The 16241-nt window shown below is 40.4% G+C and overlaps 1 long non-coding RNA gene across 1 annotated transcript in view; it reads left to right on the forward strand.

The window, feature by feature from the left end:
- LOC141386532 (uncharacterized) overlaps positions 1 to 3602 on the forward strand; it is a 153135-nt gene extending 149533 nt beyond the window's left edge. The window contains exon 3 of the long non-coding RNA XR_012408400.1: positions 3473 to 3602. This is a non-coding gene — a long non-coding RNA (uncharacterized lncRNA). The remainder of the gene's footprint in view (positions 1 to 3472) is intronic.
- Positions 3603 to 16241: the final 12639 nt, after the last annotated feature.

Here is a 16241-nt window from a genome sequence, read left to right on the forward strand (position 1 = left end):
GACCTCTTTAAAACGTCTTCTATATACATAAGACCCCTTCTATCTACATAGGACCTCTTATAGCTTTAGAAGACCTCTTTAGGAGGATTACAATAGCTTTTTAGGAGGCCTTCAATCCGTAGAAGACCTCTTTAAGAGACCTCTTTAAAACGTCTTCTATATACAGAAGAATTCTTTAGGAGGCATTCTATCTACATACAGCTTTAGAAGACCTCTTTAGGAGGATTTCTATCTATAGAATAGCTTTTTAGGAAGCCTTTTATCAATAGAAGTCCCCTTTAGGAGGCCTTCTCTCTATGTAAGACCTCTTACAGCCATAGAAGACCTCTTTCGGATGTCTTATTCTTATAGAAAACCTCATTAGGAGACATTCTATCGATAGAAGACCACTTTAGGAGGCCTTCTATCTATAGAAGACCTCTTTAGGAGGCCTTCTATAAATAGAAGACCTCTTTAGAAGGTCTTCTACCTATAGAAGACCTCTTTAGAAGGCCTTCTACCTACAGAAGACCTATTTAGGAGACCTTTTATTTATATAAGATCTCTTTAGGAGAATACTTCTTTAGGAAGCCTTATATCTTTGAAAGACCTACTTATGAGACCTTCTATCTATAGAAGACCTCTTTAGAAGACCTTCTACTTATAGAATACCTCTTTAGGAGACCTTCGATCTATAGAAGACCTCTTTAGGAGGCCTTCTATCTATAGAAGACATCTTTAGGAGGCCTTCTATCTATAGAAGACATCTTTAGGAGGCCTTCTATCTATAGAAGACCTCTTTAGGAGGCCTTCTATCTATAGAAGACCTATTTAGGAGGCCTTCTATCAATAAAAGACCTTTTTGGAGGTCTTCTATCTATAGACCTTTTTAGGAGGCCGTCTATCAATAAATGACCTCTTTAGGAGGTCTTCTCTTTAGACCTCCATAGAAGGCCTTCTATGAATAGAAGACCTCTTTAGGAGGCCTTCTATCTAGAGAAGACCTCTTTAGGAGGCCTTCTATCTAGAGAAGACCTCTTTAGGAGGACTTCTATCTATAGAAGACCTCTTTAGGAGGCCTTCTATATATAGAAGACATCTTTAGGAGGCCTTCTATCTATAGAAGACATCTTTAGGAGGCCTTCTATCTATAGAAGACCTCTTTAGGAACCTTCTATCTATAGAAGACCTATTTAGGAGGCCTTCTATCAAAAAAAGGCCTTTTTAGGAGGTCTTCTATCTATAGACCTTTTTAGGAGGCCGTCTATCAATAAATGACCTCTTTAGGAGGTCTTCTATCTATAGAACACCTTTTTAGGAGGCCTTCTATCTATAGAATACCTCTTTAGGAGGCCTTCTATCAATAAAAGACCTCTTTAGGAGGCCTTCTATCTATAGAAGACATCTTTAGGCGGCCTTCTATCTATAGAAGACCTCTTTCGGAGGCATTCTATCAATAAAAGACCTCTTTAGGAGGCCTTCTACCTATAGAAGACCTCTTTAGGAGGCCTTCTATCTATATAACACCTCTTTAGGATGCCTTCTATCTATAGAAGACCTCTATATAAAGCCTTCCATCTATAGAAGACCTCCTTAGGAGGCCTTCTATCTATAAAATACCTTTTTAGGAGGCCTTCTACCTATAGAAGACCTCTTTAGGAGGCCTTCTATCTATATAACACCTCCTTAGGAGGCCTTTTATCTATAGAATACCTCTTTAGGATGCCTTCTATCTATAGAAGACCTCCTTAGGAGGCCTTCTATCTATAGAACACCTTTTTAGGGAGCTTTCTACCTATAAAAGGCCTCTTTAGGAGGCCTTCTACCTATAGAAGACCTCTTTAGGAGGCATTCTATCTATAGAATACCTCTTTAGGAGGCCTTCTATCAATAAAAGACCTCTTTAGAAGGCCTTCTATCTATAGAAGACATCTTTAGGCGGCCTTCTATCTATAGAAGACATCTTTAGGAGGCCTCCTTAGCAGGCCTTCTATCTACAGAACACCTTTTTAGGAGGCCTTCTTCCTATAGAAGACCGCTTTAGGAGGCCTTCTACCTATAGAAGACCTATTTAGGAGGCCTTCTATCTATAGAAGACCTCTTTAGGAAGCCTTCTATCAGTAAAAGACCTCTTTAGGAGGCCTTCTACTTATAGAAGACCTCTTAGGAGGCCTTCTATCTATATACACCTCCTTAGGAGGCCTTTTATCTATAGAATACCTCTTTAGGATGCCTTCTATCTATTGAAGACCTCTATAGAAAGCCTTCTATCTATAGAACACCTTTTTAGGAGGCCTTCTTTTTATAGAAGACCTCTTTAGGAGGCCTTCTTCCTATAGAAGACCTCTTTAGGAGGCCTTCTTCCTATAGAAGACCTCTTTAGGAGGCCTTCTACCTATAGAAGACCTATTTAGGAGGCCTTCTATCTATAGAATACCTCTTTAGGAGGCCTTCTATCAATAAAAGACCTCTTTAGGAGGCCTTCTGTCGATATAACACCTCCTTAGGAGGCCTTCTATCTATAGAAGATCTCTATAGAACGCCTTATATCTATAATAGACCTCCTTAGGGGGCCTTCTATCTATAGAACACCTTTTTAGGAGGCCTTCTACCTATAGAAGACCTCTTTAGGAGGCCTTCTACCTATAGAAGACCTCTTTAGGAGGCCTTCTACCTATAGAAGACCTCTTTAGGAGGCCTTCTACCTATAGAAGACCTCTTTAGGAAGCCTTCTATATATAGAATACCTCTTTAGGAAGCCTTCTATCTATAGAATACCTCTTTAGGAGGCCTTCTATCAATAAAATACCTCTTTAGGAGGCCTTCTATATATAGAATACCTCTTTAGGAGGCCTTCTATCAATAAAAGACCTCTTTAAGAGGCCGTTTATCTATAGAAGACATCTTTAGGTGGCCTTCTATCTGTAGAAGACTTCTATAGAAAACCTTCTATCTATAGATAAAAAATCAACTATCTCCCCACATATTAGTCGATCACTCAACCAGAGTAAGCCATGTGGTAGGACAATGATGGTGTCGCTTGAACTATACGGGCAAGCACTCCACGCTGTTTGACGACATCGAGCAGTCCTTGCCCCTCGACCAGGTTTAAAGCGCTGGATAATCAATTATATGTGTGGACGCCAGTCGTACGTGGAATTCAGAAACAAGAATTCCAAGCAATGGTCGATAGCAGCAGAGTTCCGACCACCAACTACCCCAAGATTCTGGGGGTCACATTCGAAATTATGTTCACATCGTCCTCTGGTCTCTATTGACCAGTAGATAGGAGTTTATAGATGAGGTGAGGAGAGTCTCTATAGACACCCTGCATATACAACCAGAAGGAAGACATTATAGACCACAAGCTGAGAGTCTTCATAGACGACCAGAAGAGAGCCTCTATATGAAACATTCTGGACTTTGTAGACAACCAAGAGGTAGTCTGATGATGTTCTCTAAATATTTTTTTCTTCTTCTTTGTTTCTTTCAGTGTTCTTCCAGGAGTATCCTTAACAGAGGATACCAAATAACACCATAAAACCAACATCGTTGTAAAAGTATTATTGCGGAATCGGCAAAAGGCAAACACGAAGCGTTTGACACTTGAATTATTAAAGCAATTCGAAAACAACATTATTTGCTGTCGCATGCCGGATACCAGCCACAACAACAGCAACAATAACGCTAGTAACGCTCTCTCAATAACAATAGAAATCGAACACAACAAAACAAAATAAAACAACAATAACCACACAATAGCAGTGCTAAATGACAATCGAGTGGAAAATCAAAATGGGTTTTGAAAACAAAAACCCCCCAAACCATGTCCAAAAATGGGAGAAATCATCATAAACATCATCATCATCACTATCCATTCATCAAAAATTTCAACATCATCACATTTGCCAATAGAAACAACAACAATAACTACTTGAGGATTATAAAACCTATAAAAAAACCCAATGCGGTGTTGCAATCCACTGAAGCTTCAGTGCAGCAATAGCAGCAGCATCAACTTATCCATCACACAAATGCCACAGTAAGTAGCTCTTATTTTATTACAACAACAAGCACAAAACAACAGAAAAATGAAATCACAATAAAATCGAAAGAGATGAAATCGTCCGTTTAATGATGACAAGCAGCAGGACGAATCCGCATAGCATGCAATATTTTTCTTAAACCAAATCCTTGTGTGGAATAAAAATTGTTGTCGTTACTAAACGCTTCCCTGCCAGCATGCATCCATCACTATATCAATGTGTGTGTATGAATATTTTTTACACAACTGAAGTGTTTATAGACAGTTTCCTCTCTTGTTTTGTGTTGAAGTGTTCACGAAGAGCTATAAAAAATGTATTATTGCAAAATATATGTATGTACATATATTCAAAAGGGCTATAATCAAATGCGACAATATATCACTTCAGTGTTATTGCAGGCGAGACTCACTCGTAGACTTTATTTTTGTAATCGTTACTTTACATGCAGGTAAACATTCAATACTTGTCGAAATTATTCAAGGACCATTTCAAATATTAAATAATATAATGTTACATTTTTAAAAGGATATGCTCTTAGAAGACCTTCTAACCCCCTTTAGGAGACCTTATATCTATAGAAAACCTCTTTAAAGAGCCATCTATCTGTAGAAAACCTCTTTAGGAGGACTTCTATCCACAGAAGACCTCTTTAGGAGGCCTTCCACCTCTAGACACCCCCTCAGGGGGCCTTCTATCTCTTGAAGACCCCCTTAGGAGGCCTTCTATCTCTTGAAGACCCCCTTATTAGGCCTTCTATTTATAGAACACCTCTTTAGTAGGCCTACTATCGATAAAATACCACTTTAGAGGCATTTTACCTATAGCAGACCTTTCTAGGAGGCCTTCTATCTTCAGAGGATCTCTATAGGGGGTCTTCTTTCTATAGAAGACCCTGTTGAGAGAGCTTATACATATAGAAGACGTCTTTAGGAGCCCTTTTACCTATAGAAGACCACTTTAGGATGCATTCTATCTATAGTAAACCACTAAAGGAGACATTCTACCTCTAGTAGGCCTCTCTACGAGGCCTCTTATGTGCAGAGACCACTTTAGGAGGCTATCTACTATAAAGCAACTCTAAGGAAACCTTTTATCTTTAGAAGATCTCTTTAGGAGGTCTTCTATCCAAGGAAGACTTCTTTAGGCATTATATCAATTGAAAACTTCCTTCATAGACGACCCCTTTTAGTAGGCCTACTACAGACCTCTCTAGGAGGCCTTCTATCCTGCTAGAACCTCATAAAGAGGCCATCTTTCTATAGAAGACTTTTCTGATGGCCTTCTATCTATAGAAGACCTTATTACGTAGCTTTCATTTATAGCAGGAGGCCATCTAGCAGAGTTCTTTAAGAGGTCTTCTCTCTCTAGAAGACCTCTTTAGGAGGCCTTCTATCTAGAGAAGACCTCTTTAGGAGGCCTTCTATCTATAGAAGACCTCTTTAGGAGGCCTTCTATCTATAGACCTCTTTAGGAGTCCTTCTATCAATAAATGACCTCTTTAGGAGGCCTTCTATTAATAAAAGACCTCTTTAAGAGGCCTTCTATCTATAGAAGACCTCTTTAGGAGGCCTTCTATCAATAAAAAACCTTTTTAGGAGGTCTTCTATCTGTAGACCTCTTTAGGAGTCCTTCTATCAATAAATGACCTCTTTAGGAGGCCTTCTATCTATAGAAGACCTCTTTAGGAGGCCTTCTATCAATAAAAGGCCTTTTTAGGAGGTCTTCTATCTATAGACCTCTTTTGGAGAATTTCTATCCATAAAAGACCTCCTTAGGAGACCTTGTACTATAGAAGTCCTCTGTAGGAGGCCTTCTATCTATAGAAAACCTTTTTAGAAGGTCTTCTAGATATAGAAGACCTTTTTAAGAGCCCTTATATATACAGTAGGCCTCTATAGGAGTCCTTACATCTATAGGACCTCTTGAGGAGGCCTCTATTTATAGAAGCCATTAGAGATCTTCCATAGGATCCGTGTATCTATAGATGATCTCCTTAGGAGGCCTTCAATCTAAAGAAGGCCACTTTAGGAAGCTTCTATTTATAGAAGACCACTTTAGGAGGCCTTATATCTATAGAAGACCTCTCAAGTATGCCTTTTATCTATAGAAGGCCTCTTGCGGAAGCATTCAATCTATAAAGACCGCATAAGCAGGCCTTTCTTCTGTAGACGTTCTCTTTGGGAGGCCTTCTATCTGTAGAAGACCTATTTAGGAAGCCTTTTTTCTACAGAAGACCTCTTAAGATGGCTTTTTATCTATAGAAGACCTCTTACGGAGGCCTTCAATATATAAAAGACCGCTTTGGGATTCCTTTTTTCTATAGAAGATCTCTTCAGGAAGCCTGCTATCTATAGAAGACCTTTTAGAAGGCCTTCTATCAATAGAAAAACTTTTTAGGGTGCCTTCTACCAATAGAAAACCTGGAGTACCTCATTAGGAGGCATTCTATCTAAGGACGACCTCAATAGGAAGCCTTTTATCTATAAAACACCTTTTTAGGAGGCCTTCTATCAAAAGAAAAACTTTCTACGGTGCCTTTTGTCAATAGAAAACCTCTATGGGAGGACTTCTGTCTACAGAAGACCTCTTTAGGATGCCTTCTGTCTACAGAAGACCTCTCTAGGAGGCCTTCTGTCTACAGAAGACCTCTTTAGAAGGCCTTCTATCAAAAGAAGACCTCTTTAGGAGCCCTTCTATCAATAGAACAACTTTTTTAGGATGCCTTCTTTCAATAGAAAACCTCTTTAGGAGGCCTTCTGTCTGCAGAAGACCTCTTTAGGCGGCCTTCTATCAACAGAACAACCTCTTCAAGAAAACCCTCTTCAGGAAGACCTCTTACGGATGCCTTCAATCTATAAAAGACCGTTTTAGGAGGCATTTTTTCTATAGAAGACCTCCTCAGGAAGCCAGCTACCTGTAGAAGACCTTTTAGAATGCCTTTTATCAATAGAAAAACTTTTTAGGATGCCTTCTATCAATAGAAAATCTCTTCAGATAGAGACATAAGACCCCTTTAGGAGACCTTCCATGTATAAAAAAGCTCTTTAGAAGGTCTCCTGTTTACAGAAGACCTCTTTAGGAGGCCTTTTATCTATCTAAGACCTCTTTAGGAGACCTTCTATCTATCTAAGACCTCTTTAGGAGGACTTTTATCTAAAGAAGGCCTCAATAGGAGGTTTTCTATTATATAGAAGACCTTTTCAGGAGATCTTCAATCAATAGAAAAACCTTTTCAGGATGCCTTCTATCAATGGAAGACTCCTTTAGAAGGCCTCAATAGGAGATCTTCTATCCATAGAAGACCTTTTTAGGAGGCCTTCTATCAATAGAAAACCCGTTTTAGGATGCCTTCATTCAATAGAAAGCCTCTTTAGGAGACCTTCTATCAATAGAAGACTTCCTCGTTAGGAGGCCTTCTATCAAAAGAATACCCTTTTAGGAGGCCTTCTATCAATAGAAAAAACTTCTTTAGGAGACCTGCTATTAATAGATTAATAGATAATAGGTCTTATATCTACAGAAGACATCTTTAGGAGGTCTTAAATCTATAGAAGACCTCCTTAGGAGGTCTTATATCTATAGAACAACTCTTTAAGATGTCCTCTATCAATAGACAAATCTTTTTAGGATGCCTTCCGCCAATAGAAAACCTCTTTGGGGGACCTTCTATCTAATGAATACCTCTTCAGAAGGTATTCTATCCATAGAAGACCCTTTTGAGGAACCCTTCTATCTATAAAAGGCCCCTTTAGAAGGCCTTTTATCTTTAGAGGACCTCTTTAGTATGCCTTTTAGCTATAGAAGACATCTTAAAGAGGCATTTTATCTACAGGAGACTTCATTACGAGGCCTTCTATCTATAGAAGGTCTCTTGAGGAGGCATGTTATCTGCAGAAGACCTCTTAAGCAGGCCTTCTATTTATGGAAACTATTAGAGAAATTCCGTAGCACACCGCTTTAGGAGGACTTCTATCTATTTAAGATCTCTTTCGGGGACCTTCCATCTATCGACAAGCTCTTTAGAAGGCCTTCTGTCTACATAAGACCTCTTTAGGAGGTTTTTATCTAAAGAAGACCTCAATAGGAGGTTTTCTATATATATAGAAGACCTTTTTTGGAGATCTTCTATCAATAGGATGCCTTCTATCAATAGAAAACCTCTTTAGGAGACCTTCTATCAATGGAAGACCTCTTTAGGAGACCTTCTATCTATAGACGACCTCAATAAGAGGCATTTTATCTATAGAAGACCTTTTCAGGAGGTTTTCTATCAAAATAACAACCTTTTAGGGTCCCTTCTGTCTAAAGAAAACCTCTTTAGGCTGCCTTCTGTCAATAGAAAACCTCTTTAAGAGGCCTTCTATGGATAGAAAAACCTCATTAGGAAGCCTTCTTTTAATAGAAGACTCCTTTAGGAGGCCTTCTATCCAAAGAAGACCTCAATAGGAGACTTTCTATCCATAGAAAACCTTTTTGGGAGACCTTCTATCAATAGAGAAACCTTTTTAGGATGCCTTCTTTTAAAAGAAAACCTCCTAAGAAGACCTTCTATCAATAAAATACCTCTTTAGGAGGCCTTCTATCTAAAGACGTCCTCAATAGGAGGCCTTATATCTATGGAAGACATTTTTAAGAGACCTTCTATCAATAAAAAAACCTTTTTAGGCTGTCTTCTATCAAAAGAAAACCTACTTAGGAGACCTTCTATCAATAGAAGACCCCCTTAGGAGACCATTTATCAATAGAAGACCTCGTTAAGTGGCCTTCTATCAATAGAATACCTTTTTAAGAGGCCTTGTATCAATAGAAAAACCTCTTTAGGAGACCTCCTATTAATAGAAGAACTCTTTAGGAGGTCTTATATCTATCTCTTTAGTATGCCTAGGAAGACCTCTTTAGTATGCCTTTTACCTCTTAAAGAGGCCTTTTATAAACAGGATACTTCTTTACGAGGCCTTCTATCTATAGAAGGCCTCTTGAGGATGCATTTTATCTGTAGAAGACCTCTTAAAGATGCCTTCTATTTATGGAATATATTAGAGACATTCCATAACAGACCGCTTTAGGAGGACTTCTTTCTATAGAAAATCCCTTTAGCAAGCCTTCTAACTATATAAAACAACTTTAGGAGGCATTTTTTCTATAGAAACATCTTTAGGAGGCCTACTAGGTACAGAAGAACTCTTTCTATCTATAGAAAACCTCTTTAGGGGGCTTTATAGTTGTAGAATACCTCTTTAGGAGTCCTTCTATCCTCTTTATGAGGCCTTCTATCTATAGAAGACCTTTTTTGGAGGCATTCTAACCATAGAAGACCTATTTAGGGGGCCTTCTATTTATTTGGACGGCGAAAAAAATCATCAAAAGACTCTGGCTCCTGGCCTACTTTCGCCAGGAGTGAGAGGGGCCTTCTATTTATAGAAAACCTCTTTAGGAGGACTATCTCTTTATGAGGCTTTCTGTATAAAATCTTCCTTCTGATCGTCGATAAAGACTCCATTCTGATTGTCTATAAAGACTCTCTTCCGCTCGTCTATTAGGACTCCCTTGTGCTCGTCCCTTTTTGTCGTCTATAAAGACTCCTTTCTGCTCGTCCATAAAGCCACACTTCTGGTCGTCTATAAGGAAACTTTAGGTCATCAATCACGACTTATTTTTGCTTCTGTTTTTTTTTTCTAGAGAGTTGATCATTTCTATCTCCGACAGTTTCCTTAGATAATCCTGGATTATAGTTCATACATCCGGGTACCTTTTTATTACTTCGAAATCATCGGAAGTCAATAATTCTAAATATCTACTTTTGCAATAAAAAAAAAAAAAAACAAAAACAACATCTGTAAAAAATCCCTGTAGCTGACCATGGATTACTGAAAACGAAAAATCCTGTGGTGCGATATTCGTTAAATTACCTTTTCTTCTGTTCCCAATGATGCATTTAATTCGACCACAACTCACTGCAGGTATCACTTTTTCCATTCCTTCGAATTACCCACGAAGTGAACACACGCTTCAATGGGCCATCGATATGGGTGTATCAATCACTTTCACTTATTGCTGCTAAACTGCCACCACCACCACCACCGCCCAAACAATTTGTAAATCCTTTTTATAGCTTCGGCTACGTTTAACTCAATTTGTTTGTTGTGGTGCGACCGAACAGCAGTAAACTGAAATAGCTATGAAATTTCATGCACTTGTTCTGCTGCCACCCCGGCTAACTACTCCTGCCGTGCAATCAAAACCACTTCGTCCTAAACAATGTGGAGGTTTTTGAACGATTTTCTTGCATTGTCTTTTTTCGTAGTGGGGTTTTTCTTGTCGTCGTTTTGGATTTCTTTTTCATGCAATTCGTATTTGTTTTGCTTTAAGCCTCTTGTTTTGAAAGCAATAAAAAATACCAGCCAAACAAACAAAACAAAAAAAACGAAACGAAACAGCAAAACAATAAAGAATTTAGCAAAAGTTATTTGCCATACTAAGCCCTCACATTATGCTGCAATACCAATCTCAAAATCCCTCCTTTTGTTTCCTTTCACCCGCCCTACACACACTCACACAAAAATACAACCAGAAAACTACGCAGTCAATCCCTTTTAATGTGACTCTTCACTAAAATTTTATTCTTCTCATCTTTATTGCGCGCCCACTTCAGGAGGCAAGTGAGCACAGTGGGTTTTAATGTGTTGCGAAGATGTCATGTTTATTTTATAGAAGTCCGTAAAGACTCCTTTCTTTCTACTAGTCTGTAAAAACTACCTTCAGTACGCCAGTAAAGCAATCCCTCGCTTTTTAGACACCCCTATGAACATCTGTAAAGACTTTCCCCCTTTGCTCGCCTATAAAGAATTTATTTTTGTTCATCTATAAAGGCTCCCATTAGTTGACCTTTTATAAAAACTCCCTTCCGTTCATCTATAAAGACTGTCATCAGCTAGTCTATAACGAATCCCATCGTCTCACTTTCAGGCACCCCTCGGATCATCTATAATGATTTCTATAAAACCTCACATCAGTTACTCTATAACGACTCATATCAGTTCGCCTTTCAGGCACCCTTATCTGATCGTCTATCAAAAATCGCTTTTGGACGTCCATACCGACTACCATCAGCTCGCCTTTTAGACACCCCTTGTACGGCGATCGTTTCATTTACTCCTACACTCTCTCATTGGCATCAACTACCACTGCATAGTCGACATAGTGCACAAATTAGAGCTGCCAAACTATCGATAGTCCGACTATCGTTTTAACCTCTATCGTAAAGCTTTCTCCATATCGGACCCCAAAACAAATACTTTTTAAATAGTTTGCGAACGGACAACCCAGCCAACATGTTTTGGTAACCGACGTAACCTTTGTTTTACGACAGCAATCGAAACGATGGTCAAACTATCGATAGTTTGCCAGCTCTAGCACAAATTTAACTTAAGTGTAATTAACGACAATTACTACTGCACAATAATTCTCATTCACCTCATGTAACCACTCGAATGTATATTTAATTTTTCCTCACCAATGTCATCGATCACTAGCCGGCAAAGTACGAATAGAAGTGTGTCTTGTCCGCATCTCGATACTATTTACCCACGATTTGATCAAACTCTTAGCAAGCTCCATGCTCTTAGCAAGTTCCAAGCTCATAGCTAGATCTGTGCACTTAGCCAGCTCCCACTAAGCGATATCTTCCCCCACAGCAAACCGAATACCACAGACCCGAGTCAAACACCCGAAGACTGCCGAGCCGACGGCCACCCGATTGCCCCGGGCCGATAGCAACCCGAGTAGTGCCGAGACGACGGCAACCCGATTAGTGAAAAGCCGGGCTATGCCCAACAACTATGGAGCCGACGACAACCCGAGTAGTGCAGACCCACACACCTGACGATTGCCGAAACGACATCCACCGAATAGCACAGAACCCAGCCCTACATCCGACTACCTCCGAGTCTACATCATCCGAAAACTGATCCGATTCTCATCTAGTCAACCTTAATAACCCGTTTATGTTAGAACCGATCTTACCAACCGTAACACCAATGGACTGGCAGTGGTAACCCGATTACCATCAAGCCGATCACCATCGAACCTACAACAACCCGATTGTCAACGAGCCGATACCAAAAACCCGATTGAAGTAAACTCTCGTGCTTCACTTACCTTCAGAAGTTCTTCTGTCTCCAGAGGACACTCGAAATGCCTTCTGTCCCTTGAATACCTTTAAAAGGTCTTCTGTCTCTAGAAGACCTTTAGAAGGTCTTCTGTTCCTAGAAGACACTTGGAAGGTCTTCCGTCCTTAGAAGGCCTTTGAAAGATCTTCTGGCTCTAGAAGACCTTCTGCTCCCAGAAGACCTTTTGAAGGTCGAAGATCTTTTGAAGGTCATCTGTCCCTGGAAGACCTTCTGTCCTTAGAAGACCTTTGGAAGGAATAGAAGATCTTTAGAATGAGTTCTGTCTCTAAAAGACCTTTGGAAGATCTCCCGTCCTTAGAAGACCTTTGGAAGGTCTTCCGTCCTTAGAAGTCCTTTGGAAGGTCTTCCGTCCATAGAAGGCCTTTGAATGATCTTCTGGCTCTAGAAGACCTTCAGCTCCCAGAAGACCTTTTGAAGGTCGGAAGATCTTTTGAAGGTCATCTGTCACTGGAAGACCTTCTGTCCTTAGAAGACCTTGAGAAGGTCCCCCGTCCTGGTTCTAGAAGACCTTTAGAAGGTCTTCTGTCCCTAGAAAATCTTTGAAAGATCTTCTGGCTCTAGAAGACCATCTGCCCCCAGAAGACCTTTTGAAGGCCAGAAGATCTTTTGAAGGTCATCTATCCCTGGAAGACCTTCTGTCCTTAGAAGACCTTTGGAAGGTCCCCCGTCCTTAGAAGACATGTGGAAGGTCTTCCGTCCTTAGAAGACCTTCAGAAGGTCTTCTGTCCCTACAAGACCTTTAGAATGCCTTCTGCCCCTAGAAGACCTTTTGGAGGTCTTCTGTCCGTAGAAGACCTTTAGAATGAGTTCTGCCCCTAGAAGACCTTTGAAGATCTTCCGTACTTAGGAAATCCCTCTGTCCCTAGAAAACCTTTCGAAGGTCTTCTGTCCCCAGAAAACCTTTCGAAGGTCTTCTTCTAAAGGTTTTAGAAGGTCTTCCATCCTTAGAAGACCTTTGGAAGGTCTTTCGTCTTTAGAAGACCTTGAGAAGGCTTCCCGTCTTTAGACGACCTTTCGAACGCTCCCGTCGCTAGAAAAGCTCTCGAAGGTCTTCTGTCCCTAGAATACCTTTCGATGGTCTTTGTTCCTTAGAAGACCTTTAGAAGGTATTCTGTCCCTAGAAGACCTTTGAAAGATCTTCTGGCTCTAGAAGACATTCTGCCCCCAGAAAACCTTTTGAAGGTCAGAAGATCTTTTGAAGGTCATCTGTCCCTGGAAGACCTTCTGTCCTTAGAAGACCTTTGGAAGGTCCACCGTCCTTAGAAGACATTTGGAAGGTCTTCCGTCCTTAGAAGACCTTCAGAAGGTCTTCTGTCCCTAGAAGACCTCTAGACCTCTAGAAAGCCTTCTGCCCCCAGAAAACCTTTTGAAGGTCTTCTGTCCGTAGAAGACCTTTAGAACGAGTTCTGCCCCTAGATGACCTTTGAAGATCTTCCGTACTTAGAAAATCCCTCTGTCCCTAGAAAACCTTTCGAAGGTCTTCTTCTAAAGGTTTTAGAAGGTCTTACGTCCTTAGAAGACCTTTCGAACGTCTACTGACCGTAGAAGACCTTTCGAAGGTCTTCGTTCTGTAGAAGACATTTGGAAGGTCTTACGTCCTTAGAAGACCTTTAAAAGGTCTTCTGTCCCTAAAAAACTGAAGGTCTTCTCTCCCCAGAAAACCTTTCGAAGGTGCTCTTCTAAAGGTTTTAGAAGGTCTTCTGTCCTCAGAAGACCTTTAGAAGGTCTTACGTCCTTAGAAGACCTTTCGAAGGTCTTCTGTCCCTAAAAGACTGAAGGTCTTCTGACCGTAGAAGACCTTTCGAAGGTCTTCGTTCTTTAGAAGACCTTTGGAAGGTCTTACGTCCTTAGAAGACCTTTAAAAGGTCTTCTGTCCCTAAAGAACTGAAAGTCTTCTGTCCCCGGAAAACCTTTCGAAGGTCTTCTTCTAAAGGTTTTAGAAGGTCTTCCGTCCTTAGAAGACCTTCGGAAGGTCTTTCGTCCTTAGAAGACCTTGAGAAGGCTTCCCGTCTTTAGACGACCTTTCGAACGCTCTCGTCCCTAGAAAAGCTTTCGAAGGTCTTCTGTCTTTAGAAGACCTTTGGAAGGTCCTCCGTCCTTAGAAGACCTTCAAAAGATCCTCTGTCCCTAGAACACCTCTAGCAGGCCTTCGGCCTCTAGAAGACCTTTGGAAGATCTTTTGGCTCTAGAAGACCTTTTGGAGGTCTTTTGTCCGTAGAAGATCTTTAGAATGAGTTCTGCCCCTAGAAGACCTTTGAAGATCTTCCGTACTTAGAAAAGCCCTCTGTCCCTAGAAATCCTTTCGAAGGTCTTCTGTCCCCAGAAAACCTTTCGAAGGTCTTCTGTCCTTAGAAGACCTTTAGAATTAGTTATGTCCCTAGAAGGCCTTTACAATTATTTCTGTCCTTAGAAGACTTTTAGAAGGTCTTCCGTCCTAAAAGATCTTCTGTCCCTAGAAGACCTTTCGAAGGTCTTTGTTCCTTAGAAGACCTCTGGAAGGTATTCTGTCCCTAGAAGACCTTTCGAAGTTCTTCTGTGCTTAGAAGGCCTTTAGAAAATCGTATATTCCCAAAAGACCTTTCGAAGGTCTTCCGTCTCTAGAATACCTCTAGAAGGTATTCTGTCCCTAGAATACCTTGGGAATGTCTTCTATCCTTAGAAGACCTTGGAAAGGTCTTCTGTCCTTAGAAGACCTTTAGAATTAGTTATGTCCCTAGAAGGCCTTTACAATTATTTCTGTCCTTAGAAGACTTTTAGAAGGTCTTCCGTCCTAAAAGATCTTCTGTCCCTAGAAGACCTTTCGAAGGTCGTTTGTTTCTAGAAGACCTTTCGAAGGTCTTTGTTCCTTAGAAGACCTCTGGAAGGTATTCTGTTCTTAGAAAACCTTTCGATGGTATTCCGTCCCTAGAAGACCTTTGGAAGGCTTTCTATCCTTAGAAGACCCTTTAGAAAATATTCTATTCTTAAAAGACCTTTCGAAGACCTTCCGTCCCTAGAAGACTCTAGAAGGTATTCTGTCCCCAGAAACCCTTTCTTCATTCTTTCCTTGGGAATGTCTTCTATCCTTAGAAGATCTTGGGAAGGTCTTCTGTCCCTAAAAGACTGAAGGTCTTCTGTCCCTATAAGACCTTTAGAATTAGTTCCGTCCTTAGAAGACTTTTAGAAGGTCTTCTATCCCTCAAAGACCATTCGAAATTCGACTGTCCATAGAAGACATTTGAAGTTCTTCGGTCCTTAGAAGACCTATAGAATATATTCTGTCTCTAGAATACCTCTAGAAGGTATTCTGTCCCTAGAAGGCCTTTCGAAGGTCTTCTGTCCCTAGAATACCTCTAGAAGGTATTCTGTCCCTAGAAGACCTTTCGAAGTTCTTCTGTGCTTAGAAGGCCTTTAGAAGATCGTCTATTCCCAAAAGACCTTTCGAAGGTCTTCCGTCTCTAGAATACCTCTAGAAGGTATTCTGTCCCTAGAATACCTTGGGAATGTCTTCTATCCTTAGAAGACCTTGGGAAGGTCTTCTGTCCTTAGAAGAACTTTCTGTACCTAGAAGAACTTAAAATTAGTTCCGTTCTTAGAAGACTTTTAGAAGGTCTTCTGTCCCTAGAAGACCTTTGGAGGGTCTTACATCCTTAGAAAACCTTTAGAAGGTCTTCTGTCTCTAAAAGACCGAAGGTCTTCTGACCTTAGAAGACCTTCAGAAGCTCTTCTATCCCCAAAAGACCTTTCGATGGTCTTCCGTCCCTAGAAGACCTCTAGATGATATTCTGTCCCTAGAAAACCCTAGAGAAGAAGGTCTGCTGTCCCTAGAAGACCTTTCGAAGGTCTTATGTCCTTAGAAGACCCTTAGACGGTCTTCTGTCCCTGGAAGACCTTTGGAAGTTCTTCTTTCCCTAGAAGACATTAAAACGGTCTTGGTCCTCTGGAAGATTTTTAAATGGCTTCATAGCCTCCCTTCAGATTTTATATTGAGACTCATCTATAAACCCTCCTTCCAGCTCGTCAATAATGATGTCTTTCCATTCCTCCT

Source organism: Musca autumnalis, unplaced genomic scaffold (assembly GCF_047663935.1).
Source record: "Musca autumnalis isolate F117 unplaced genomic scaffold, ASM4766393v1 scaffold_5, whole genome shotgun sequence".
NCBI classification, from domain to species: Eukaryota; Metazoa; Arthropoda; class Insecta; order Diptera; family Muscidae; genus Musca; species Musca autumnalis.